We start from the raw sequence: 25783 nt of genomic DNA on the forward strand, positions 1-25783 counted from the left end.
TGGGACTCACAGTCTAAAGGAAAGATAGAACAGGTATTGAATCCCTGTTTCTTAAATGAGGAAGCTGAGGGCACAGAGAAGTGGAGTAACTTACCTGAGTTGCCCAGCGGGCAAATAGAGCTGGGATTAGAACCCATGACTTTCCTGACTCCCAGGCCTGGGCTCTTTCAGCTAGGTCATGCTGCTTCTCTGCCTTTCCTTGATCTTTGGGTCCACTTATACCAGGCAAATCAGATGTATCACCAACCCCCAAAATAACCAGACTCTTCCTCCAAATTGTGCTCTAACCGCCCATTTCCTGAATAATTTCACGTTGATCTCTGGAGTCCATCTTGCTTTGTTCTTTCACTGAGCAGAGTGAGTTTCTCTGGGGGATTCTTGTGGGAGCCGTCGGATTGGTGGGTTGGGAGACTAAAATCCAGGAAATGGGCAGTCCACATCCTAGTTGGCTGGGCAGAAGGGAGTTCTCTTTTGGTCATAAAAGGATCTCCTGCCCTGGTGAATGAGTTGATGTCCTGGCTACTTGGTAGCCATAAAGACGGGGCTAGTGGCCATGAAGGAATCAGTCATATGGAGCGTGGGAAGGTTACAGGTCTGCTCACTAAGCGTGAGCTCCAAACCAACCTGACCTCTGCAAAACGCAGGGTGGTCATTCATTTATTCATTGTCATATTTACTGAGCGCTTACTGTGCGCAAAGCACTGTATTAAGCGCTTGGGAGAGGACAGAATAACAATAAAGCCACAGCATCTGCCATGAGCAGACCCGCCCTGATGCCGGCAGGCTGCTGATGTCCAACAGAGGTCTTGGCATTGCAGGGAAGAGCCTCTCCGTTCTGAGAAATGGAAGGCTGAAGTTCTTCCTCCAGAAGGTCCCCCGCGGGGTAGTGAGGGATTTTTCCCATTGACTTGGAAGTGCTGCTAAAATAACATCATGTGCAAAGGCCAGGGCAGCTGTGAGAACTAGCAGAACAGGCGGGGAGAGGGATCGGGCCCAAAGACCCAGGGTGGAGGGGAAAATATAGACCGGAGCCGGCCGCTTTGATGGGTTTATCGCAGAGCCCGCTCCACTGGGAGTCCCATCGGAGAGTGTGTAGCAGGAGAGTCCGGGACGGAAGCGTTCCACAAAACCCTTTTGGCCTGAATAGAAGATGGTGGAGTCTCCATTAAGGATGAGCCTCGTTCATTTGATCAGTCAGTCAGATATTTATTGAGCGCGTACTGTGGGGGAAGCACTGAACTTCATACTTGGAAGAGAACGGTACCACACAACTGATAGATGCGAGCCCTGCCCGCTTTTGAGCTGGACAGGATTTTAAGGGCCCGACTATTTATCTCTCCCAAATGCTTAGTACGGTGCTCTGCCCGAAGGAAGCGCTCACTAAATGCCACTAATCGACTGATCAAATCTGGCTTCATGTTGATTAAACACAATCTGCCCGCTCTGATATGAACGGTTCAGTTTCTCCTGAAATGTGGTATCTTGTTATAAGGAGGTCATGACTGCCAAACCCTCTTATGTACTTAAGTGCTTACTGTGTGCATAGCACTGTACTAACTGCTAGGAAAGAGTACGGCGTAGTGTTTAGAGCACGAGCCTGGGAGTCAGGAGGTTATGGGTTCTAATCCCACCTCCGTCACTTGTCTGCTCTATGATTTGAGGAAGTCACTTTACTTCTCTGGCTCTCAGTACTCTCATCTGTAAAATGGGGATTGAGACTGTGAGCCTCACATGGGACAGGGACTGCGTCCAACACCATTTGCTTGTGTCTACCCCGGGGCTAGTACAGTGCCCGGCACATAGTAAGCGCGTAACACGTGATTATTAATACACAGGTGGTAATTAGACATGGTGCCTGTCCCTCGGGTGGGATCTAGAGGAAATTTAATTAGCCCAGTGGGTAATTCTGTCCCGGTATTTTGCCTGTTTTGGCTGCCTCTGAGACCACCTTCACTTTGTACAGGGCCATGAGGATGGCCCCCAAGCTACTTGAGCAAGGAGTCCATAACCCTCATTTTTTTAAAATGGTATTTTTTAAGTGCTTACTATGTGCCAGGTACTGTACTAAGTACTGGGATAGATTCAAGATGATCAGGATGGACATAGACCTTGTCTTAGGTAGGGCTCAAGGTCCTAATCCCCATTTTACAGTTGAGATCAATGAGGCCCAGAGAAGTGAAATGACTTGCCCAAGGTCACCCAGCAGACAGGTGGCAGATCCGGGATTAGAACCTGGGTGCTCTGACTCTCAGGCCCACGTTCTTTCCTCTATGCCAGGCTGCTTCCCAAATAAATGTACGAGAGGAGGAGCTAGGGCAGAGCGGCAGGCTAACGAGTACTTGCCCACCATCTCTGCAGCTTCTGGAGCGTGGGCTGAATAGCCTAGGCTCGTGGCTTTTCATTTTGATAGTGCCGACCTGAAGTTTCACCACTGGCAGAACAAGAAACAAAAATGCACCAAGGGGTGGAATCCGAGGTTTGTCATTTTGCAAGAAAGGATACGGGGGAGTGCAGCGGTAAATCTAAAAGTTTGTTGGTTTAGACAAACTTATAATAAAAACCTATTTCGGAGGCTGCGTTTCTGCAACACAGAGAAGTTGTGTCTAACGGGGGAAGGCACAGTCTTCCCCCAGGAGTGGAGGAGGAAACACTCTGAATCCAGGCCCGCCCCTACTCCTGGACTATTTCCCAGTCTATCCTCTAGCCCAGATTGCTTAAGCTATCTCTCCCCTAGCAGAAGTACTGGTGATCCAAGAGACCTTCCCTGATTAAGCCTTCTTTTCCTTATCTTCAACTCCCTTCTGCGTCACCCTGACTTGCTCCCTTTAATCGTCCCCTCTTCCAGCCCCTCAGCACTCGTGTACGTAGCTGTAATTTGTTGATTTAATGTCTATCTCCCTCTCTGGAGTGTAAACTCATTGTGGGTAGGGAATGTATCTGTTATAGTTATATTGTACTCTCCCAAGTGCTTAGTATATTCTGCACACAGTAAGCACTCAATAAATAAATAAATACGATCGACTGACTTAGCGAGCACCTACCGCAGGTGTTGGGTCAGTACAACAGAAGCTTAAGGCATGTTCTTTGCCCACAGGAACTTATACTCACTGTGCCCCATCGAAAGGATAGAATTGGACCTCCTTGAGCAGCTTGTGCAGCCAAAGCTTTGGAGAGCTGGACTGCCTGCCGAAGGTGCAGTATTAGGAATATGTGAAACTTCAAGCATAAAAAATCAGCTTCCACTCTGAAAGGAACTTCCAGAAGCCATTTCATTCATCTCGCTGTTCCCAACTCGTCTCCAAGAAGCAGCGTAACCTAGGAGTCGGGAGGACCTGGGTTCTAATCCTAGTTCGGCCAATTGCTTGCTGTGTGACCTGGGCACGTCACTTAATTTCTCTGTGCCTCCGTTTCCTCAAATATAAAATGGGAGATACCTATTCTTCCTCCTACTTAGACCGTGAGCCCCATGTGGGACGGGGACTTGTCCAACCTAATTAACTTGTGCCTACCCCAGCCCTTAGAACAGCATTTGACACATAGTGCTTAACAAATACCATAAAAACAAACTGCAATCTCCCCATTCTGCCCTCTCTCTCAGAAGTCCATGCCCTGCTCTTTCTGATGTCTAACTCCGGCATCGCTTGTCTCTTCCCTCTCGCGGAGATGGAGAGCTGCTGGGCATCACCTTCTGTCCCGTTTGCCCTTGCCTAGATCCTACCCTTTCTGTCACGACCAGGGACAAGAGCCTCTTCCAGAACACGGGGCCACCCGAGGCGGTGTTCTTCTCCCATTGAAAGCGAGATCCATTCTGTTTTTCTCAAGGCTAGTTGCCCCGGTCGGCACTGGGCTGATTATGTTCCATCCTCCCTGCTGAGGCGCTGGCCTGCGACTGTCCCCGATGAGCCCCGTCCCTCCGCCCCGACCGGCATTCCAGGCATTTCAGGGCAGCAGCAAGATCTATGGGAAAAAGTCAAAAGGGGACCATCCCTGGCCCTTCCCAGTGCCCGGCGGACCCAGGGATCCCAAGTGTGTTACTGCGCTAAGGTCGGTAGTCCCAGCTGGGGTGGTCGAGAAAACCATCTGGGGGAGGGCGAAGTGGGAGGAGATCAGGGTCTGCTTCAGTCACTCCATCACCGGATGCTAGTGCGTCGTTTGCAATCACAATCAGCACGGCCTAGTGGATAGAGCAAGGGTCTGGGAGTTAGGAGGTCCTGGGTTCTGATCCCAGCTCTGCCATATGTCTGCTGTGTGATCTTGAATGAGTCACTTCACTTCTCTGGAACTGAGTTACCCTTTAAAATGGGGATTAAGAGTGTGAGCCCAGGTGGACAGGGATTGTGTCCAACCAAATTAAGCACTGGGGTAGAACAGTGCCTGGTATATAATAAGAGCTGAACAAGTACCGTAATTATTATTTTTGACTACAAGGCAGAGAAGGGTCCTGGGGGAAAGAAACAGGCCTGGGAGACAGGAGACCTGAGTTCGAGGTCCTGCTCTGCCACTGGCCTGCTCTGTGACTCGGGCAAGCCGCTTCACCTCTCTGCAGCTCAGCTCGATTCCTCATAAAATGGAGCCCAGTATACCAGTTCTCCCTCCTCCTTAGATTTTGAGCCCTTTATGGGACAAACACCTGTCCTGGCTACTTGGCAGCATTAAAGACGGGGCTAGTGGCCATGAAGGAATCAGTCATATGGAGTGTGGGAAGGTTACAGGTCTGCTCACTAAGCGTGAGCTCCAAACCAACTTGACCTCTGCAAAACACAGATCTGATCATCTCGTGTGGACCCCAGTGCTCAGCCCAGTGCTTAGTTATCCTGTAATAATTAGCATAGCTAACCCGTAAGCCAACCGATGCCTGTAGCCACGGTTGGTGATTTGCTTGACGTTATTGAGAAATAAGGGAAGCAGTTGAGGCAATAATTTTCTGCCCCCTCCCAGCTAAGCAAAAGACCAGAGTGTCACTCGGCAGATCCTTCTGGGGGATTTAGCTGATATCTCTGTATAAATTCCCTACTAGGATTTTATAAATTCCCTATATTGATAAGTGTCAAGCACTGTACTAAATTTCCAGGCCTCCAGCCTCCTAGCATGCTTAAACAAAATTTAGGAAGTAGCTTTCTGGCCTGAGAGGACCCGACATTTTGTTTTATTGACCTTCCGATAGTTCAATATATCAAAATATTCAATAGCGTTCAACGGAAAGGGAAGGTTGGCTATTTACCCAAGGTTTGTTTCTCAGAAGGCTGATATTATTCCCAAAGGAATTTTTCAGCAGATGCTGCCATTTTAGCCCCTCTTCAGATAAGGGCAAGTCTGGCTCCTACCCCTCACAAGCACTCAATCAATCAATAGTATTTGAGTGCTTACTGTGTGCAGAACATTGTGCTCAGCACTTGACCGGAATGCCGCCACCCTAGCCACAGATGTTCCGGGAAGCATTTTTGAACCGCATCCGAGTTCTGGAATCCTAGCCTTCTTCCAGTCCTGGACTAAAGTGACCATTCCTGCTGCCATGGCTAACAAGAGTGCCGGGGTTCTGAACGAGTAACGTCCTTCGGCCTCCCCCTGCCCAAAACTTGCCCCCTTTCTCCCTTTCCCGTGCAAGCCTCGCCAGGAGCACTGGGCTGGCATCAGTCTGGCCAGCAGAAGCGATTTCCAGACATCCGGGACTTGACCCGGACGGCAGAGCGCCGGCTTCCGTGGTGAACCCACTGCTCTGAAATGGGATTGATACGCCAATCACCAGGCGGGGAGAGGGCAGAGTGCGGCATCGGCTCCCAGCGGAGGCAAGCCAGCCTGATGTGCCGACGGGAGAGGCTTGTCCGCCATAGTTTCCCATGAGAAGATCGAAAAATCTTGTGGAGCCATAAATAGTTTTACTCCTTAGTATTTCCTGCAGACAGGCAGGGAAAGTTCTAGAAACTTAGAAAAATAAACATCTAAATTTTCCCTTACCGTTTGAGACTGCAGTTGCCTCTTCGGCAGTGGAGATTCTGCGGCCTGGGGCTTAATGATCCATCCCTATTCGTCTGCGGGATTTTAGCCTAGAGGATCTCAGCCAATCCAAACAGAGACTCCAGCATTATTGTGCTCTGAATGAGAAAAAGTATGGAAGGCATCAGTCTGTGGGTGTATGAAGGACCGGATTATCACCCCCTCGTTTCCTGGTTAAGGACTGAGGCAACACTCCAGGTATTTCAAGCAAAAATAGTCCCCAGATACCCTAAATGTTTAAGCCTAGATTATATGGCCCAGATGAGTCTGACAGCTCTCAGGTTAGGGCTACCCAAGAAAAGTCACACAACCAGAAGCAGCATGGCCCAGTGGAAAGAGCACAGGCCTGGGAGCCAAAGGACCTGGGTTCTAATCCAGGATCCTCCGCTCGTCTGCTGTGTGACCTTGGGAATGTCACTTCTCTCTGCCTCAGTTACCTCATCTGGTAAAATAGGGATTAAGACTGTGAATCCTATGGGGAACGTGGAATGTGTCCATCCCTATTATCTTGTATATACCCCAGAGTTTAGTACAGTGCCCGGCACATAGTAAGAGTTTAACGATTGCCATTAAAAAAAAAACAAAACCATTGGGTAGGTGAGGTTGAGGTTGTTTGAATCAGTGTGAGAAATACCAACCAGGACGGAGGGAGGGAGGAGTGGGCAAGAGCTCTGTCGGGGGACACGAAGTGAAATGGGAGAGAGAGCTGAGGCTGTGGCAAAGATAAAGTGACTCAAATATCTAGACTACTGGGGTTTGCATGAGGAGTCTGAATGATAATTTGACCTCAGCAGAGGCCATTCTCCTCTCCCTCGCAGGCTTTCTCTTCCAAATCCAACCTGAAACAACCAAAATGGTAGTGAGAAGTTATCCTTGGGAGAGGAACATGTAAACGTTTTTAAACAAGATCATTTTGCTGCGGTTGTTCGTCCATCTGCCTTTAACAAGATGGTGAGTTTGTGCAGAGTCTACCTACTCTTCTATATTTTACTCTACCAAGCACTTAATTCAGTGCTCTGCACACAGTTAGTGCTCAATATATGCGATTGATCCTCGTCTCCTCTCTTCATCATCTGTTAATGTGCTAATTATTCCTAATTTTTGCTCTTTCTTGAGCACTTAGTGTGCAAAGCACTGTATCTAGGATAGTACAATACAACAGAGTTGGTATCCTAACAAGCTGAAAATAATCAGATGGAAAAATTGTTTGTTTTCTTTTCCCATGATAATCATAAACTTTCTAGTCCAGTTTTAGTAAGCAGTAGGCAGATTCTCTTGATAATTAGATTTTTCCAATGTGGTGGTTTCTGCTAGTTGTTTTGGCCTAATACTTCAGGGCTGAATTTACAAACTACTGAGACTGGGGAAATTTGGATTCCTAGGTTTCTCTGGTACTCTACCTCGGCAATTTGATGGGGCCGTTGTTTTGAAGGCGTCCCTGGGGAATCAGCGGGAAAGGAACCAGGAGAGGTGGCAGGTGGGCTAATCTGGAATTAAATCCGCCAATGAGGCAGGCGTTTTGACCTCGGCCTAGCAGAGCGGTGTCTCAGTTCTGCCATGGCGTTTTTTCACGGCATGTTTTGGATCGCACAGGACTGCAAAAATAACGTTCATGTGTCTGGAGAGGACCCATTATGGAGACTGAAGAAACTGTGGTGTGTGCCTGTGCATGACATTGAGTACTGTGACATAGCACAGATGTTCCTTAATATGGTGTTCTACAAAATACAGCTTCCGCTTTCTAGGAGAACTGGAGGTTCATAGGTATGTCTGTTAGCAGTTTACCAGCGTTTGTTTGGCCTCTTTTGTTTTTGGTCGGAAATGGATATTGCGACTGGGGGGAAAAGGGTCTCCCAAAATACACTTGCCCTGGGCAACCCCGACCGTGCAATATTAATTAGTGGTGACTGATGAGATAGTGGAAAGAGCATGGGCCCGGAGTTAGAGGATGAGCGTTGTAATCCTGGCTCCTCCATTTGCCTGCTGTGTGACCTTGGATGAAGTCCCTTGACTTTTCTGTGCCTCAGTTTCCTCCTCTATAAAATGAGCTAAACGATTTGTTCTCCATCCCCCACAGACTGGGATCCACGTACGGTACAGGGACTGTCTCTTACCTGATTTACCCCAGTGCTCAGAGCACATCCTAAGCACTTAATTATTTATCAAGCACTTGCCGGGTTCAGAGTGCTGTACTGAGCACTTGGGAGAGTACACTGCAGTAGAGTGGGTGGACGGATTTCCTGCCCACGAGGAACTTTCAGGCTAGAGGGTGGAGACAGACCTTAATAAAAAATAAACATGTTACTGAAATGCACAAAAGTGTTGTGGGACTAAGAGTGGGGTAAATAAACACCATTACTATTATTGTTCTTTTTACCGATGGAGATGGCAATAAACAGTGGGTCCTGTGGCTGGTTGGAAGAGAAAACAGAGAGAAGGGCTCTCCGAAGTTGAACATGACAAACCGGTGACAACAAATGCATTCGTTCATTCATTCAATCGTATTTGTTGAGCGCTTACCGTGTGCAGAGCCCTCTACTAACCGCTTGGAATGTACAATTGGGCAACAGATAGAAACAATCCCCGCCTAACAACGGGCTCACAGTCTAAACGGGGGAGACAGAAAACAAAACAAAACAAGTAGTCAGGCTTCAATACCATCAAGATAAATAGAATCATAGATACAGACACAAAATGGATGTGACTTTAAAATCGAGGAAGCTGATCTAAGATGAACTCCTACTTTGCCATCCTTCAGGGTTACTCATTGAGTGCTTACTGTGCTTGGAACAGTGGAGAGAGCGCTTAGGAGAGTCATACCAATGCCCATCTACACTCTCTACCTAAGTCTTGTCTATCCCACTGCCGGCCAGTTGTCCATATCCAGCCTATGGCCTGGAATGCCCTCCCTCTTCATGTCTGACAGTGACTCTCCCCACCTTCAAAGCCTTACTGAAGGCCCATCTCCTCCAAGAGATTTTCCCTGAGTCCTCATTTCCTCTTCTCTCATTCCCTTCTGCGTCACCCTGATATTTTCCTCTTATTTAACCCTGCCTCAGCCTCACGGCACTTATCTATAGTTTATTCCTTTATATTAATGTTTTTTCTCCCTCTCTAGACTGCAAGCTGATTGTAGGCAGGGAATGTGTGTGTTATATTGAACTCTACCAAGGGCTTAGTGCAATGTTCTGCACACAGTAAGTACTAAATAAATAGCGTTGATTGATTATGCATAAGCAAAAGTCACATTCCTCTGAACTAAGCTCACTGTGGACAGGCAATGTGTCTACCAATTCTGTCGCATTTTACTCTCCCAAAGTGGTTAGTAGAGTTCTCTGCATACAGAAAGCCCTCATTTACTGGTAGGATGAAATAGAAAAACAAATAAATCAGTAGCTTATCGAGATCAGTACACATTGAGTTCTGCTACAGCACATATTTTCCCCACTTGTGCTGTTTAGAACCCTGCCAGAGAAATAGAGAACATTCTTCCAAGGCAGGTCTGTTGGCTATTGCACTCTGTGACATCGGGAGAAAAGTTTTGTGCACATGGCATTAGAAGAAGACAAGTTTTTCTTACCTGGGGTTTCTCAAAAATCCGTGGTAGAGCATATCTGGGTGTATAGAACCGATCCATACGTGGGTATGTACATACACACTGAGGTGAAGTATAAATACCGAAGGGCTAAGAGTGGCTATTGGGTTGATGCAACTGGGTAGTGGGAATTCTTGCCTGGCCATCGTCACGCTGAATCGATGGAAGATGAGTGGGATTTATTGTTTTGACATTAAGCAAAAATTTCAGTTTAACTAAAACATTTGGTGACATCAAAGAAGGATGAAGTAAAGGGAAACGCGTTTAAAATTTGGGGCATCGCAAGGAAACAAATCCAGCTGGTTTCTGCGTGCTCAACCGATTCCGTGAGCTTGGACCACTTGCAAAATCTATAAATATTTCCTCGATAAGAGTGATGAAAATAAAGATGTATATGGAATGTTCCCCAAGCCCCCGGCAGCCAATCGACGGTTTTGGCCGAATGGAAAAGCCACGGAGTGGAATTGATTTCAGCCTTTCCAGCTGCTCTTCTCCCCTGATAAGACTTCACTGGCCTATGTTTTCTTTCATCATCTGTCTTTCCTCTCATTTGTAATTGCACAGGTGTGGTCCACATGGACTGGCGAGGGGCATTCGATCTCCACATCTTTCAGGGCTGTTTCCATCCTGGTACTTATCTACCTACCCCAACTGATGCGTTTAGGCTGCAGTTAGGCAGAGGCATGCTGAGGCATGGAAGAGTGAAGTCCAGTGAGAACAACACGGATTCCACATGTGAGACACGATGATGAATGGAAGAGTGAGGTCCAATGAGAAAATGGATTCCACAAGTTAGAAGCATGTTGATGCATGGAAGAATGAAGTCCAATGAGAACAACATGGATCCCACATGTGAGAGGCATGATGATGCGTGGAAGAGTGAAGTCCAGAGAGCCAGCACAGATTCCACATGCTAGAGGAATGTTGATGCAGGGAAGAGGGAAGTCCAGTGAGAATAACATGGATTCCACGTGCTAGAGGAAAGTTGATGCAGGAAAGAGGGAAGTCTAGTGAAATTCCACATGAGAGGCATGTTGGCATATGGAAGAAGGATAGTGAGAGTGAGAGAGAGTGACAGTGAGAAGGAGCGTGTTACTGCTACTCTTGTACTCTCCCAAGTGTTTCTTTTTGTTTTTTAAATGGTATTTGTTAAGCACTTACTATGTGCTAAGAACTGTTCTCAGCACTGGAGTAGATACAAAGTTAACAGGTTGTCCCACATGGGGCTCCTAGTCTAGGTAGGAGGGATTGGGATTTAATCCCCATTTTACAGATGAGGAAACTGATGCACAGTGACTTGCCCAAGATGTCACAGCAGATGAGCAGTGGAGCCAGGATTAGAACCCAGGTCCTCTGACTCCTAGGGCTGTGCTCTTTCCACTAGACCATGCTGCTCCTCATTAGATACCACTGATTAATTGACAGGACCGATTCCAAATTCCAGGATGGAGGTTGTCTCCGTCTCAGGGCTGACACTGGGGAAGTAGGAAGGGGGTCAGTAGGAATGGTGGAAGGAGGATTGGGAATTCTTTAAAGCTCCCTTCCCTTGCCCCTCCAAAAACTTCCCTTTATCAGATCTGCAGAAAATGACAACACTTGGGCCATGAATTCTAAGTTGCCTTTCCTCCTCTTTTCCCCCTCAATCCCTTCACCTAATAATAATTGTGGTATTTGTTAAACACTCTGTCAAGCACTGTTCTAAGCACTGTGCTAGAAACAAGTTAATCAGGCCAGGTGCGGTCCCTGTCCCATACTGGGACTCATAGTCTGAGGAGGAGGGTGAACCGGTATTGAATCCCCATCATTTTACAGATGAGGAAACTTGAGGCACACAGGAGTGAAGTGACTTACCCAAGGTCACACTGCAGGTAAAAGGTGGAGCCAGAACTAGAACCCAGGCCCCCGACTTCCAGATCCGCGGTCTTCCTGCTAAACCACGCTGCTACTCCTCTGTCCGATCCAGCTGTTTCTGGACAGTTTACAGCTCAAACACTTACCAAGTCTGATGTCTTTGTGAGGTATTTGCCCACATTTATTTGCCAAGTTCCATTTAGTTCGTCTCCCGGCAACAAGGATCCTGTGAGTTTATGTCCTTCCCATTCAAGGCAGCCGGGGCAGCTGCTGGATTGTCATTCGAAAGCATCAGCATGTGGGTTTTCCACTGGAGCTCAACTGGTTTTGGGCTCTCTGAGGACCGTTATCACGAAAAGGCTTCATTTGACCATATTTAGTTAAAAAGTGGAATGCCAGCGTCTGCGCATGGAGTAACTGCAAGAGATAATGAAAGTGTAATTTTGGTTGTCTCCGGCCCCATCCGTACGGCCAAGACAAATCAGAGGGTTGATGTATTTACCAGGGAATTCAGGCAGGCAAGACATTTTGACCATCGTATTTGCCTGTTGCTGAGGGGTTGGTTATGTGGGCTGGGGGGTGATTAGAATGGGGAGATGACAGATTAGTCAGGGAAGGCTTCATGAGGCTTTCGGCACATAACCTACGATCCACCTCCCCATCGCCACACCCAGACTTCCCAGGAGAATTTGGACATATTCTTGATAGTCCTGTTTGGGAATTATTTTTTTGGAGGGAGGGGGACAGTGTGGGGGGCATGGAAATTAGTAGCTCCTCTGCCCTTAGCCCTACCCTTTTGGGTTACCAATAAGGATGCTTGTCCCTAATCCCCAGAAGCCTCATCCCTGAAATTTCTGCCAAGTGGTCTGGAATTCTGGAAGTTCCCTCAGCCTGATGAATGCAAGAAGTCTAACCCTGTCCCCTTTCTGTCTCCTTTCCCTCCCTTTTCCACTTCCAGGTCTTGTCTCCAACCCAGATTGTCCCCGCCTGCTGAACTCCGGGGCTCTTCAACCTCAGTTCTCGTCCAGATGGATTTTGGCTGTTTTCTGAGCCAAGGGCAAAGACCCCAAGCGAAACCACTTCTTTTCCTCTACTGAACATTGAAAATATAATTTTTGCTTCTTGATTCTGGTCAGGAAGTTTAGGCAGGCCAGTGATTAGCGGTGATTATCTCATTTGAGGTGTTCACCCTAATTTTTCAACTTCAGTACATAAAAATGGCAGGTCTCTTTCAAGTGCGTCATGGCTTTCTTCTTGCAGGCCTTTCCCTACTAAACCGGAATGCAGGACTAAGAAAATACGCCGGAAATCATTTTGCCTGCATTTGCAGAAAACCGGCCCAAATTAACCCTCTGTCAATACTCCTTTGGTTGTAGGGAGGAATTCCTGAAGCTTCCTGGAGTCGGCATCTCGGGTCCGTTAGCGGCCGGCGTTGGAACGCACAGGAACGGAACCGGACGTCGGATTGCTTGTGTGTGAGTAAGGACTAAGGAATTTACCTCTGTGTGCTTTGCCTTGGCTAAGGTCTCTGCTCCCTTGATTTTACACCTTATAAAAGACCCCGGTGAGGTGTTTTCCTTCCACCGTGAAATAACATAATGAGGTGCTAACCCTCATTGGGAAATAAGCTATCGTTTGCCGTCAGGAGTATTGATGAGGTGAGATAATGAACCGGATCCTACCAGGAGAGAACTTCCTTAATGCTGGTGTTGGACACCATCACTGTGTCATAGTATTATCATCATTTCACTTCTTCATAAGGGCTTTGCATTGTACTAGCCAAGACTAGGGTATTGAGGAAAAAACCGCAATGAGGATGAACAGATATGGTTCCTGTCCTCATGGAGCTAACCGTCAAAATGAGGGGAGAGAGTGCCCAAGGAAAGAGCTTCCGATCTGTAACACAGCTTAAAATAAAGCCCGGTGAACTGCAGGATATAGCAGAGCATTCAGGGGCTGCCTGTCTCGGTCCTCAGTTGCATTTCAGATGGATGTTTGTGCCGTCTCCCTTCAGCTGGGGGATGGTGAGGGTGGGGTCATGTTGTCTCTTCCTCTCCAACGGGTTGTGGGAAGAAGTCAAGGACCACGTCTCAGGCTGGGACCTCCGGTGGGCCAAAGAGGTCTCAGACTGTGTTAGATTATAAGCTCCTTCAGGGTACGTGTAGTGTCTTCTACACTTAGCGTACTCTCCCAAAGGCTTAGGATAGTTCTCTGTACCCAGTAGATGCTCTAGAACTATTACTGATCGATTGATTGATCAATTGCATCTACCCCAGCACTTAGAATAGGGCTTGGCACATAGTAAGTGCTTAACAAATAGCATAATAATAATTATTATTATTGCATGGCAGTGGTGATGTCCACCAAAGAGGAAAACCCTTTAGTGCTCACTGTGGGGAGGAAATGTGTCTACAGACCTGTTATATCGCTACACTTTACTCACCTAAGCAGTTAGTTCAGTTCTGCACACAGTAAGCGCTCAATAAATACAACTGATTGATGGTGGCTCAGAAGGGAGCTGGGACTCTTCTAAATGCCCAGGACACCCTAATTCACTGGGTAGAATTAGGCTCGAAGGCCAGGCCTGAACAGTGCAGACATTTTGGATCTCAATCAAATTGACCGTTGCGAATCAAGTTGCGGTTTCCATGGTTACTGCCGGAATTATCGGGCTCCAAACCATATGAAGCTAGTCAGAGACCAGCCTGGGGCCGTCTGACATCGGTATGCCTACCAGATGGACAGAATGCACTTCAGGCTGTTTCATCTCCATGCCACCTACATTATGGATTCAATTCCTGAGATCCAGGTGGATCGGACGGCAGGTTGGCAAGACGCCGTAGCCCTGCTGCCCGTCTTGGGAGAGACCGCACAAGATGTGAGCTGGAGGCAGATTCCTGGAAAGCCACTCTTTCCTTTGGTGCTCGGTGTTCTACACGCTAAGCCCAACAGGCCCCCATGCAAAATGGCAGGGAGGGAAATAGCAATATTGAGTAATCATAAAAATAACTGTGGTACTTAAGTGCTTGCTGTGTGCGAAGCACTGGGGAAGATACAATGCATTCAGATTAGACAGCCCCTGTCTCATATGGGGCTCAGAATCTCAGGGAAAAAAGGAGAACAGGTGTTGAGTCCCCAGTTTACAGAGGAGGAAACTGAAGCTCAGAGAAGTGAAGTGACTTGCCTAGGTTCCCATGGCAGATAAGTGGCCGAGCTGAGATTAGAACCCAGGTCCTCTGGCTCCCAGCCATTCCACTCCTTTCCTTGCCCAGATGTCGGATTGCATGTTGTGCTCAGTCTTGCTGCTGCTGATGCCTTTAGGGGAAGATATTTTCTCTTCAGTCAATCAATATTTTAGTGCTTACAGTGTGCAGAGCACTCTACTAAGCACTTGGGAGAGTACAATATGGACATGTTCCTTTTTTGGGGTTTTTTTGGCATTCTTTCTTGGCCAGCTCTCCCTTTATGCTTGGCTGTGCTGCTTCAAACCCCACCTTCCAGCCTGCCCAGAACACTGGTGCGTGAGGGGAAGGAGACCAGAACAAGGGAGCAACTGTCAGGCCCAGGGAGAAGCAAGGAGGAAGGGGAATTGGAAAGGATTCCACGACTGGGGAGCACCTGGGAGCGGGGCGAGCTGGCTTCATAGATAAATGCCAGCAAAAGCTAATGCTCGGAAGACGGTAATTAACTACTCTTTCAGCATATGCCATCTTTTACTATCGCACCTGGGATTTTTGATCATCAAGGTAGCAATAAAGCAAATAGGTTTAGAGTTTCACAATATTTCCTTTTCTGAGGAAAAAAATGTGGAATGGAACCAGTATGCACCTCACCCTTACTCCCAGGCATCAGCTATCAGGACACCTTTTGTACCAATCAGGAAATATAGAGGCAATATTGCAGAATAAAAACCCTCTCTGGATAATGTTGACCTATAGTTTTTCTTCCCTTCTGAGCTGAATTGGCAACAAATAGTATGATAACATCAACACCGTAGTCTCAAATCCCACTTCCCACGCACACAGTAGGTAGTTTATTAAACTGTGAGTTGTATAATTTTTTTTTTCAAATTTAATTTAGGTTTGCCCCCCACAGACATAACCAATATATACTTGCGACCCAAACCCTTCAACTCTTTGATTAGATTCCTAAATGAGGAGGCGGCGCTTATTTATCTGGAGTGAGTCACTTACTCTGTTGCATTAAATATCTGAATGTATTTTACAGCTACTACCCAAAGAGCTTCAAAGTAACGTGAGGTCATACGGTGGTACGGGAAATGGTTTGTTTGCGACTGTAATACTAGAGAGAGGGAAATACCGACAGTCTGTGGTGTCCAGTAACACTTCTGAATAATATTGCAGTGGGTAGGATGTCCCCCTTTTTACCTTGGATGTAGCCATGGGGAAGGATGCTGACTCTGAAGTAGGTCACTAAAGCCATTCCTTTCCCTGGATCCTTGACATCACCAAGAAGTGTCTCTGGAATGTGAGGTGCAGAACAGTTAATGATCCCACAGCTCATTCCTGTTGGCCCTCATTTGCTCTGTAGAGAAGAAAGCCCTTAGTCCGCCCCCCCCCCCACTCTCATCTGCTGTGTGACCTCGGGCAAGTTACTTCATTTCTCTGGGCCTCAGGCACCTCATCTGTAAAATGGGGACCGAGACTGTGAGCCCCATGTGGAACAGGGACTTGTCCAACCTGATAAACTTGTTTCTACTTCAGCACTTAGTACAGTGTCTGGCACATAGTAAGTACTTAACAAATACCACAATTATTATTATTAAAGTGCTTGACACCTAATAGGTGATTATTATTATTATTATTATTAAGAAGAAAAACATTGGGCTCATTAAATAATATTTATTCATTTATTTATTTAGATTGTCTCCCCCTCTAGACTGTAAGCTCATTGTGGGTGGGGAATGTGTCTATCATTATATTTTATTCTCCCAAGTTCTTAATACAATGTTTTGCACACAGTAAGTGCTCAATAAATATGATTGAACGAACAGTTGAATGAATGCGAAGGCCTCTCAACCTCCTGGCAATATTCTGAGCATAAGCCAGCAACGTTCGACATCACGGCACCGCAAAAGAATGAAATGGGATCTGGTGTTGAGCCCTCCTTGGTGAAACGAAGAACTTTAAAATCCAAACTGCTGGACAGTTTTAGCAGGGCAGAGGTCACAGGGTGAGGTAGATTTATCGCTTGCACAGCTAATCTGGGATTTACCCCAGTAAGAGCTGGGGTAGATACAAGGTAATCAGGTTGTCCCACTTTGGGCTCACAGTCTTAATCCACGTTTTACAGATGAGGTAACTGAGGCACAGAGAAGTTAAGTGGCTTGCCCAAAGCTACACAGCAGACAAATGGCGGAGCCGGGGTTAGAACCCACATCCTCTGACTCCCTAGCCCAGGCTCTTTCCATTAAGCCACACTGCTTAAGCTCTGAGGCCCCACATGGGGCTCCCAGTCTAAGTAGAAGGGAGATCAGGCATTGAATCCCCATTTTATAGATGAGGAAACTGAGGAAAAGAGACGTTGAACGACTTCCTCAAGACCACACAGCAGGTAAATGGTAGACGGGATTACAACACAGGTCCTCTGACTCCTAGGCCCGTGTTCTCTCCACTAGGCCTCACTGCTTCTAGATTTTTCCATCTAGTGTCAATCATTCCAGACTTAACCATCAATAAATATGATTGATGGATTGATAGTGCATTAGAGAGGAGTCTTAGGAGCTGATCCAGAGAGTATCAACCCAGGGAGTCTGGACTGAGGCTAAACCTAGATTGTTGGGAAGAAAATCACTGGGCTGAGCAAAAGGGAGGATCTGGTTTGTGGAAGTCGAGGCCAGGACTGTTTGGCTATCAGCGGGTGGTTGGGTGGTTTCACTTGCCTGATCTAAGCTTTGGGCACACACCACGCCCAGAGACAGAGGAGCCTTCCCATTCGTTTCTAGCCAAACCCGTGAAACCTTGAGGTTCAGCCTGATTTAGGGTTTCGCTTCCAAGAGTTTGGTAGAGTTTAACTGGGCGTGTGTTTGGCGTTCAATAGCCAGCAGAGCAATAAAAAAAAAAGAAAGCGGCTTTCAGGAGTTTTATGACCAAATTAAGAAATACCAGCTCCAGCCCCTGCTCCAAGTTAAGATAAAACAGACTAGGGGATGGATGTGTGGGCTCTGGATGCTGGCAAAGGGTGGCAGAGTCCCAAGCTAAGATCTTGGTGATCCTGGAGACCACTCCCCACTTCCTGTGTTTCTGCTTGACCTTCCTTCCAGAAGGGGTTCCCCAACTGATTTTATTCCTACGTCTCTTTTCTTCCTGACCCTCTTCGAAACCCAGGTGACGTTGCCTGACGGTGCCACTTTGCGTGAGGGAAAATTTTCTGCCTGCTCAAATCTACTGTGAATTAGGGTTTGGGGACTAAGGGAAATGGTCCTTTACAGAGCACGTTCATAGTTTGGACCTTGAGGGCATGGTTCGTGCATATCGTCAAGGTCTCTCATCTCAGGCAGGGGAGTATAGGAAATAAATTTGGATGGAAGGTGTATTATTCTGAAAAAAGAAAGTTTTCTGTCTGATTTCTTCCCCCTGTACTTCCCCTCGGCCCTGCTTTACCCTCCCTCTGTGTTTTCCTCTGTACCTTAAAACGCCTTCTTTTCTTGACATTCCTTCGAGTCACATAACTGATGCCTTTCTAGGTCTAAGCCTAAGGACTCATGGGCTCAACCACTTCTTTCATGACATGAGGACTCCCAACTCCTGCCTCTACTTCCCCCACCCCTCTCCCTCGCTTCTTCACCCTCCCATTCTGCTTCCCAAATCCCTCCTTCTCTTTCTTCCCTCCCTCCTGTCCCCACTTCCTCGATCCCTCTGGCTCCCTCTCCCCCTTAGGACCATCCCAGAGTGACCAGGAATGGGATTCCATTTTCTCTCAGCTATCCAAAGCAGAGACCCCATCCAGGCCACTGTGGGATGAGTCACACTGGCATTGGACATAGAAATGAGGGAGGAGGAATGTTGGAAGTTGAGGAGGAAATGCTGCCTTTCCCCCTCATCCAGTCCATAAATGTGCCCCACTGGGTGAGTTTTAACTGTGGGTGAAGGCAGGTGGCCAGAATAGGTGTCTTCCAGGCATTATGTCACTTGTATGCTAAGAGAGAGCTTGAAGCTATGGAGAATTTATTTTTTTAACACATCAGACATGTGGTCCAAGCCAGGAGACCCAGCTGGCCCAGGTTTGGCCTTGGAGAGCAGTTGAAATGGAGAGTTTGATGATCTCTTTGCACCATTTTTGTTCTTTCAGTGGGGCGGAGAGCCAGATGGAGGTGAAAAGAAGAGATTTCTTGCCCACTCCCCCCTTTTTAATAGTATTTGTTAGGTGCTTCCTATGTGTCAAGCACTGTTTTTAGCAGCGGACTAGATATATGTTTATCCGGTTGAACACAGTCCCTGTCCCACGAGGGGCTCACACTGTAAATTGGAAGGAGGAGGATCTAATCCCCATTTTATAGATGAGGTAACTGAGGCACAAAGGAGTTGAGACTTGCCCAAGATCACACGCCAAGCCGATCTCTTACTCCCAATCTGCCTTTGGCCTGGAACTCCCTCCCTATTCATATCTGACTTCTCTCCCCACCTTCAAAGCCTTATTAAAAGCACATCTCCAAGAGGCCTTCTCTGACTAAACACTTGTTTCCTGCCTTCAGTGAGCTTGCAGTCTAGTTGTACCAGAGCTTTGAGATTCCCCTGCTGTGAGGTCTTTGGGTTGTCTCCATCTACCTCAGAGCCACCTCCCTGGGGACCCTGGTGAAAGTGAGGGAGATGAGACCCTCACCCGACTGGCACCATGTTGGAATGTGGCTAACTCCCGAGATCCTCATCCCTCCCTCCTTGCGGGAATCTCCTTCTGGGTCTCTCAGGACAATCAACCGGGAGGAAAAGGAGCAGAGTCTAAAACAAGCAAGAGAAGACAGAGATCAAACTGGACAGTCAGAGAGAGCAGGGTAGAGGGAAGTGGGAATAAAGGCTAGCTGTGTTTTGAGTGGGACAAAGAGCTCTTACTATGAAGCCTGTCCTTGTCAGACTTCTGGGCACTCTCAAGGTTCATGAACAGTTAACTTCGTATTGTTTGTCATCTGCCTGTTGGGAGTAAAGTCAAAAGGATCCTTCTAGGTCTAACTCATGAACATACACCATAAGACTGACTTCTAGGAAAGCAAGCACTTTCCAGTTTTTTATGTTATTTGTTAAGCGCTTAATTTGTGCCAGGAACTGTACAAACTCTAGAGTAGATACAAGCTAAGCAGGTTGGACACAGTCCATGTCCCACATGGGGCTTACGGTATTAATCCCCATTTTACAAACGAGCTAACTGAAACACAGAGAAGTGGTTTGCCCAAGGTCACCCAGTAGACAAGTGGTGGATCCAGATTACTACCTAGGTCCTTCTGATTCCCAGACCCGTGCTCTATCAACTAGGCAGTGCTGCTTCTCTAGGTGAATGTCTACAAGTAATCTTAACACCTGCTCCTGAAGGCAAGGGGAAAGATGTGTCAAAGTTTGCGGGTGCCGGCTCCCTCAGGGTCTCAGTGAATGCATCAGAGGACAGACAATCAAGCAAACATTCTAAAATTCCTCCTATCCTACAAACATCTCTGCTTTCAGGGCTTTCGCCCACGTGAGCCAAATGTAAATGTTGACCCCCTGCCTCTGTCTGCTGGAGCTACGGAGCTTAAGAAAGTGAAAAATCCCAAAGCTATCCCAAAGCATAAGAAATGTCATGTCTGGGTCTAATTAGCTTTTAATGGTATTAAAGTATTTGCTATGTACCAGGCACTGTACTAAGATCTAGGGTAGATACAAGCTAAGCAGGTTGGACACAGTCCATGTCCCCCATGGGGCTCACAGTCGTAATCCCCATTTTACAGATGAGGTAACTTGAGGCACAGAGAAGTTAAGTGATTTGCCCAATTGGTATTGAATTTTGCTTAATTGGCAACAGGAGGGTAGGAGGAGCTGTATGATTGCTCTCCTGGACAACCCACTTGGTGTTTTGGAATGTGCCGTCTAACATCCTTAACATTACCCTCCTGCAGCTGTAGCTTTCCCATTATGGGCCACTCAGATTTTCATTTATCCAAACCCCTTCTGACCACACTAATCTTGTCAGCCTGTACAACTTTCTGAGGTAATGAAGCCCATATGCTTGTCGATCACTACCACGAGTGGCGTCTTCTTGAGTTTGATCCTATCTCCCTCAAGCGCCAGTGGGTGTTCCCCTGTCCTGGAGCGAAGGGATGTGGTAAAGAACAAACCCGTACCCGCCCCTTCACTCCCTTTGTGATTTTGTCACCTTTCCGCCTGCATCTTCCCATCATATTCAACCCTCCTAAGAAAGATCCCCTGTCTCTTGATCATATAATAATAATAATTAAAATAATAGTGAATCATTTATTGAGCACTTACTGCATGCAGAACTCTATACTGAGGGCTTGGGCGAGTATAATATGAGGGAGTCGGTAGACAAGTCCCTGTCCACAAGGAGCTCACAGTCTAGAAGGGGAGACAGACATTAATATAAATAAATTACAGATATGTACACTGCACATATATGTAGATATGTGCAGATATGTAGTTTATAAGCTAAGTAGACCGTAAGCTTACGTGTCTACCAACTCCCTCATATTGTACTCTCCCAAGTGCTCAGTACAGTCCTTCATATACAATAAGCTCTCTGTAAATATGATTGATTGAGACCAAGTATTGAGCCCCATTTTATAGATGAGGAAACTGAGGATCAGAGAAGTGAAGGGATTTGCCCCAGGTTACACAGAGGTCAAATGGCAGAGCGGGGTTTAGGAGCCAGGTCTCCTGCCTCCAAGTCCTGCCTGTGCTCTTTCCACTGGGCCAGACTGCTCCTCACAGGTTCTTCTCTGGACCTTCTCCTGCTCCATTCTGGCCTTCCCAAAAGGTGAGGACGCGAATTGGAAACAGCAGTCGATTGCCCTCCTCAAGGTAATATTTACCGCCATATCCCGTTTAAGCTTTTGACCTTCCAATCCAAGGCAAAAGTGAGAAGAAACAGTATAGTGGAATCATTCAGAGGTCAAAGAAGAAGACAGAATGCTTTACTGAATATTTTAAACAAAAGACCTTCCCGGAATTGTGTGTGTTTCGGGGAGAAGGCTGCTGTTTGTTTTCTTCCTTTCTCTTTCACTAGTTCAAAAGTAGGTCCACCAGCAGTCATCCATCATAGATCATGTCATCAACCTTAAAAACTGGAGACAGACTACATCTGGATATTCACACCAGTGAGAAACAAGCAATCTGTGATTTTAAGATGCCAGCTGTTTCTAGGATGTTCAATACACTGGCATCGTTTCCTAGACCCCTTTTGTTAAAGAAGGAGCCAAGAGGAAAACACTGATGCTTGTTCACAGTGATTCAGTTCCAGTAAACATTGTGTCCCCTGGAGAGCTGGCCACAGTCACTGGTAATGCGTGGACCGCGGTGTGTCTGCTGTGTGACCCTGGGCAAATCATTTCACTTCTCTGTGCCCCAGTGACCTCATTTGTAAAATGGGGATTAAGGCTGTGAGCTCCTCGTGGGACATGGACTGTGTCCAACCTGGTTAACTTGTATCTACCCCAGTGCCTCAACAAGTACCCTAAAAAAAAAAAAAATGCTTACGTGAGATTTTACAAGTGCGGAATCAAACAGAGAGCCTGAAAATATGGTATGACTCAGTGAGGATACCCCTTCCAAAGCCTTGGTATTTCCCAAGGACTTTCTTTTTCCTCCAAAGAATTTCATGCCCCCATGATTTTGGACTTGATAGTGCTATAGAGCTGGAACTCAGAAACTGTTCTTTAAACAGAATTGAGAAATAAGAACCCAACATGATTCAAAAAAATCCCTGAAATGCAGATGAGTCAGTCCTAGCAGGGCCCACTATCCACGACTGTTCTCTAAACATCGTGTTTAATGACCAGGCCAGAGTGCTCAGTTGCCACAGCAAATATTTGGATAAAGCTAAGGCTTCAGCAATCCTATTTACATTTCAGTGTGGGAGTGGAGTGCTCAGAGACTCTGCCACTGTAACTTTACAGCTGAGAGTTCTTTCGTTGCTTGGATAGGACCTTTTTCAAAACCCAGGGCTGGAAATTAATTTAGGAATTTTTTAGATATTCTGTGGCATAGAATGGTTAGGGTTGGGGGCGGGGGGAGGTCAACCCAGATCCTCAGAACCCAGCCTCTCCCATGAGAACCCGCGATGAAACTGACCAAAAACTGAAACCAAGCTGATGATAGAGGCTTCCTTGTCCAAAATGGAGGGGAAGAAAAAAACAAAAACACAAAGTGATGGCGACCTTGGAAAGAAATCTGATTTGGAATCGCTGTGCTCGCTTGGTTTCTAGGGCCCCGCCAGCATGTGAGGAGCGAGAGAGAAGTTTCACCACACCAGCTGTGTCCCATTTCAGCAGGGGAATCATAGTGGCTTACTCCAAGGGGGCTACGTCCCCCACAGCTGAGTGACGTGGACTTTTCATCTTGGGTCTCTGAGAAAATCTGAGGTTTGAAAACGGGCAGTCAGTCGACCGTATTTATTGAGCGCTTACCATGTACTGTACTGAGCACTTGGGGGAGAACAATATAAGAGAGTTGGTAGATACATTCCCTGCTCTCTCCTCTTACTAATTCTGCTGCAGCTCCTGGCTCCATCCCCGGGCAGAGGAGACACCAGCGGCCATCTGCAGCAGGTCCTTCCGTAGCTCTCTCCCTCAAACATCCAGTTCTGAGAAAAACGGGCAAAACGGGTCTTAGAGGCAAAGTAGAGCTTGCTACATGTTTCCTGGGCTTGACTTCACCATGGAGACATTCCAATGATTCCCTTGGGAAGAGGCCTGTGCAGTGTGGGGGGAGGGGGAGTGATCTTTTAATGATGAAAGGGAAGCAGAACAGGAACAACATGGGAGGTTCAGACAGGAATTCCCTCGCTCCCCATTCTCTCTCTTCCCAGACTCTGCTCGTACTCCTTATTTCCCAGGAAGCTCCTTCCCATCAAGAAAGGCAGGGAGAGGGTTGGGGGAGGACTGTAGCACTCTGACTTCCAGCCTCAGAAGGTTTTTGGTTTTTTAATGGTATTTCTTAAGCACTTACAATGTGCTGGGAACTTTATTAAGTACTGGGGTAGATAATAACAATAATAATTGTGGCCTTTAAGCACTTACTCATGCCAGGCACTGTACTGAGTGCTGGGATGGATACAACCAAATTGGGTTGGATACAGTCCCTGTCCCACATGGGGCTCAATCTCAATCCCCATTTTACAGATGTCACCTGAGGCACAAGGAAGTGAAGTGGCTTCCCAAAATTCACACAGCAGACAAGTGGTGAAGTTGAGATTAGAACCCATGACCTTCTAACTCCCAGACCCGGGCTCTATCCACTATGTTGTACACAGTCCATGTCCCATATGGGGCTCCCAGTCTCAATTCCCATTTTACAGATGAGGTAACTGAGGCACAGAGACGTTAAGTGACTTGCTCAAGGTCACACTGTGATGAGTGAAGGAGCCAGGATTAGAACTCGTCCTTTTGACTCTTAGAACTGTGCTCCATCCACTAGGCCTGCTGTTAGCCAGAATCTGGAAGGTCTAGAGAAATGGTCCCAGTCGCCCCTTGGTCAACACACCCTCTTGCCCTGGAACATCTGTTTCTGAAATGCTGAGAGGCCTTGACTTAAATCTGTTTTACCAAAACAAATCCCAAGCGGCAAGAGGACATCTTGTTTGCGTGAATGTCCAGCGAGTGGGGGTGTGCGAATGAATGACGTGCTTGGGGGGAATTCAGAGTGGAAGTGCTGATCAGGAGATAGGTTGCCACTGGGATGGATTTATTATGAACGGTTAGTCTCTTTTCATCAAAAATGAGGGGCTGGAGAATACAATATGGGTAAGATTCCCTCAGGTGAGTGAATGGTTTGGGGCAGACACGGGTAGAGAAGCAGCGTGGCTTAGTGGAAAGAGCATGGGCTTGGGAGTCAGAGGTCGGGGGTTCTAATCCCAGCTCTAATCAGCTGTGTGACTTTGGGCAAGTCACTGAACTTCTCTGAGCCTCAGTTACCTCATCTGTAAAATTGGGATTTAGACTGTAAGCCTCACATGGGACAACCTGATTATCTTGTATCTACCCCAGTGCTTAGAAAGTGCTGGGCACATAGGAAGCGCTTAACAACCACAATAATAATAACAACGTATGTCACACCAGGCGTGCAGAGTCACGCAATGACACTGTATGAGCCATTTGGTGAAAGTCTGCTGGCTGTTTCTCTGGGGAGACCCTTGACTCTGCTCACTTCATCATTATTTATTATTGTTGTTATATTTGTTAAACAACTACTATGTGTCAAGTACCGTCCTAAGCTCAAGTTAATCAGGTCAGACACAGTCCCTGTCCCACAGGAGGCTCACAGTCTAAGTTGGAGAGAGAACAGACACTGAATCCCCATTTTACCGATGAGGAAACTGAGGCACAGAGGATCTCCTGGTGGACAAGTGGCAGAGCCAGGATAAAAACCCAGATCTTCTGACTCTCACTACGCTACGCCGCTCCTCACTTGCTCCAAGTCCCCCTGAATACAGGTGTTGCCTTTGAGTGACCACAGAGGGCATCCCGGGGACAAAAGAAGAAAGTTCGGGACAAAAAATGTCTGGCCAGGTACCCGGATCACGGGGTGTCCCTCTGGATGAGGCTCTTTCCAGGTGTAAGTGGGAAGTGTGAGGCCGGTGTGGATCTTCCTCCTCAAAGCCTCCCAAGCAAGAGCTCAGCGGACACCACGTGGTTTGCCTTCTAGCCGATAGAGCGCCCCAGTGGGTTTATGACATAGCAGTAAGTTCCGAGTGAATCGTGTCTACCGCGAATTACCCACCCACTCTGTCACTTAGGCTTCCCAGCAGACGTTTGGCCCGCGACTTCGTTAACAGTCCCGCGTCAGCGGACTGGTTTATGTGGTGTGAATCTAGGAAAGCCTGGGGGAACCAAATCCTACGCCGACCTTCTTCCGTATTGTTCCCGAATACCCAAATCCCTTTGGAATGTCTTTATCCCGTGCATCTGCGTTCTAGTGGAGACACATTTTTAGCATTTCTTGGAGAAAATTACCTTTCTCTTCCTGCAACTGTACTCCATGAGGTCAGAGGGGTCTGGTTACATTCTATTTAAACATCTGAGATTCATCACATATGGGCAGACTGGAGAAAAACATCATAAAGGGTCTAATAGATCCTGAATGGTAACGAAGCAGGGAACTCCACATCCAGGCAGCGTGGATTATT

At 47.1% G+C, this 25783-nt stretch overlaps 1 protein-coding gene and 1 long non-coding RNA gene across 2 annotated transcripts in view; one reads left to right on the top strand and one right to left on the bottom strand.

Moving 5' to 3' along the window:
• Positions 1–3551: 3551 nt before the first annotated feature.
• Positions 3552–6365, bottom strand: LOC114814523. The gene is made up of 2 exons (XR_003762312.1): positions 5956–6365; positions 3552–4174 (listed from the first exon to the last, which is right to left on the bottom strand). It is a non-coding gene; the product is annotated as an uncharacterized LOC114814523 (long non-coding RNA).
• Positions 6366–11719: 5354 nt separating this feature from the next.
• The window catches only part of CALD1 (caldesmon 1), a 118757-nt gene continuing 104693 nt past the window's right edge, over positions 11720–25783 (top strand). The window contains 2 exon segments of the mRNA XM_039913239.1: positions 11720–11738; positions 12817–12915. The gene's annotated coding sequence lies outside the window, so the exon portion shown is untranslated.

The sequence above is a fragment of the Ornithorhynchus anatinus genome, chromosome 10 (genome assembly GCF_004115215.2).
Source record: "Ornithorhynchus anatinus isolate Pmale09 chromosome 10, mOrnAna1.pri.v4, whole genome shotgun sequence".
NCBI lineage: Eukaryota > Metazoa > Chordata > Mammalia > Monotremata > Ornithorhynchidae > Ornithorhynchus > Ornithorhynchus anatinus.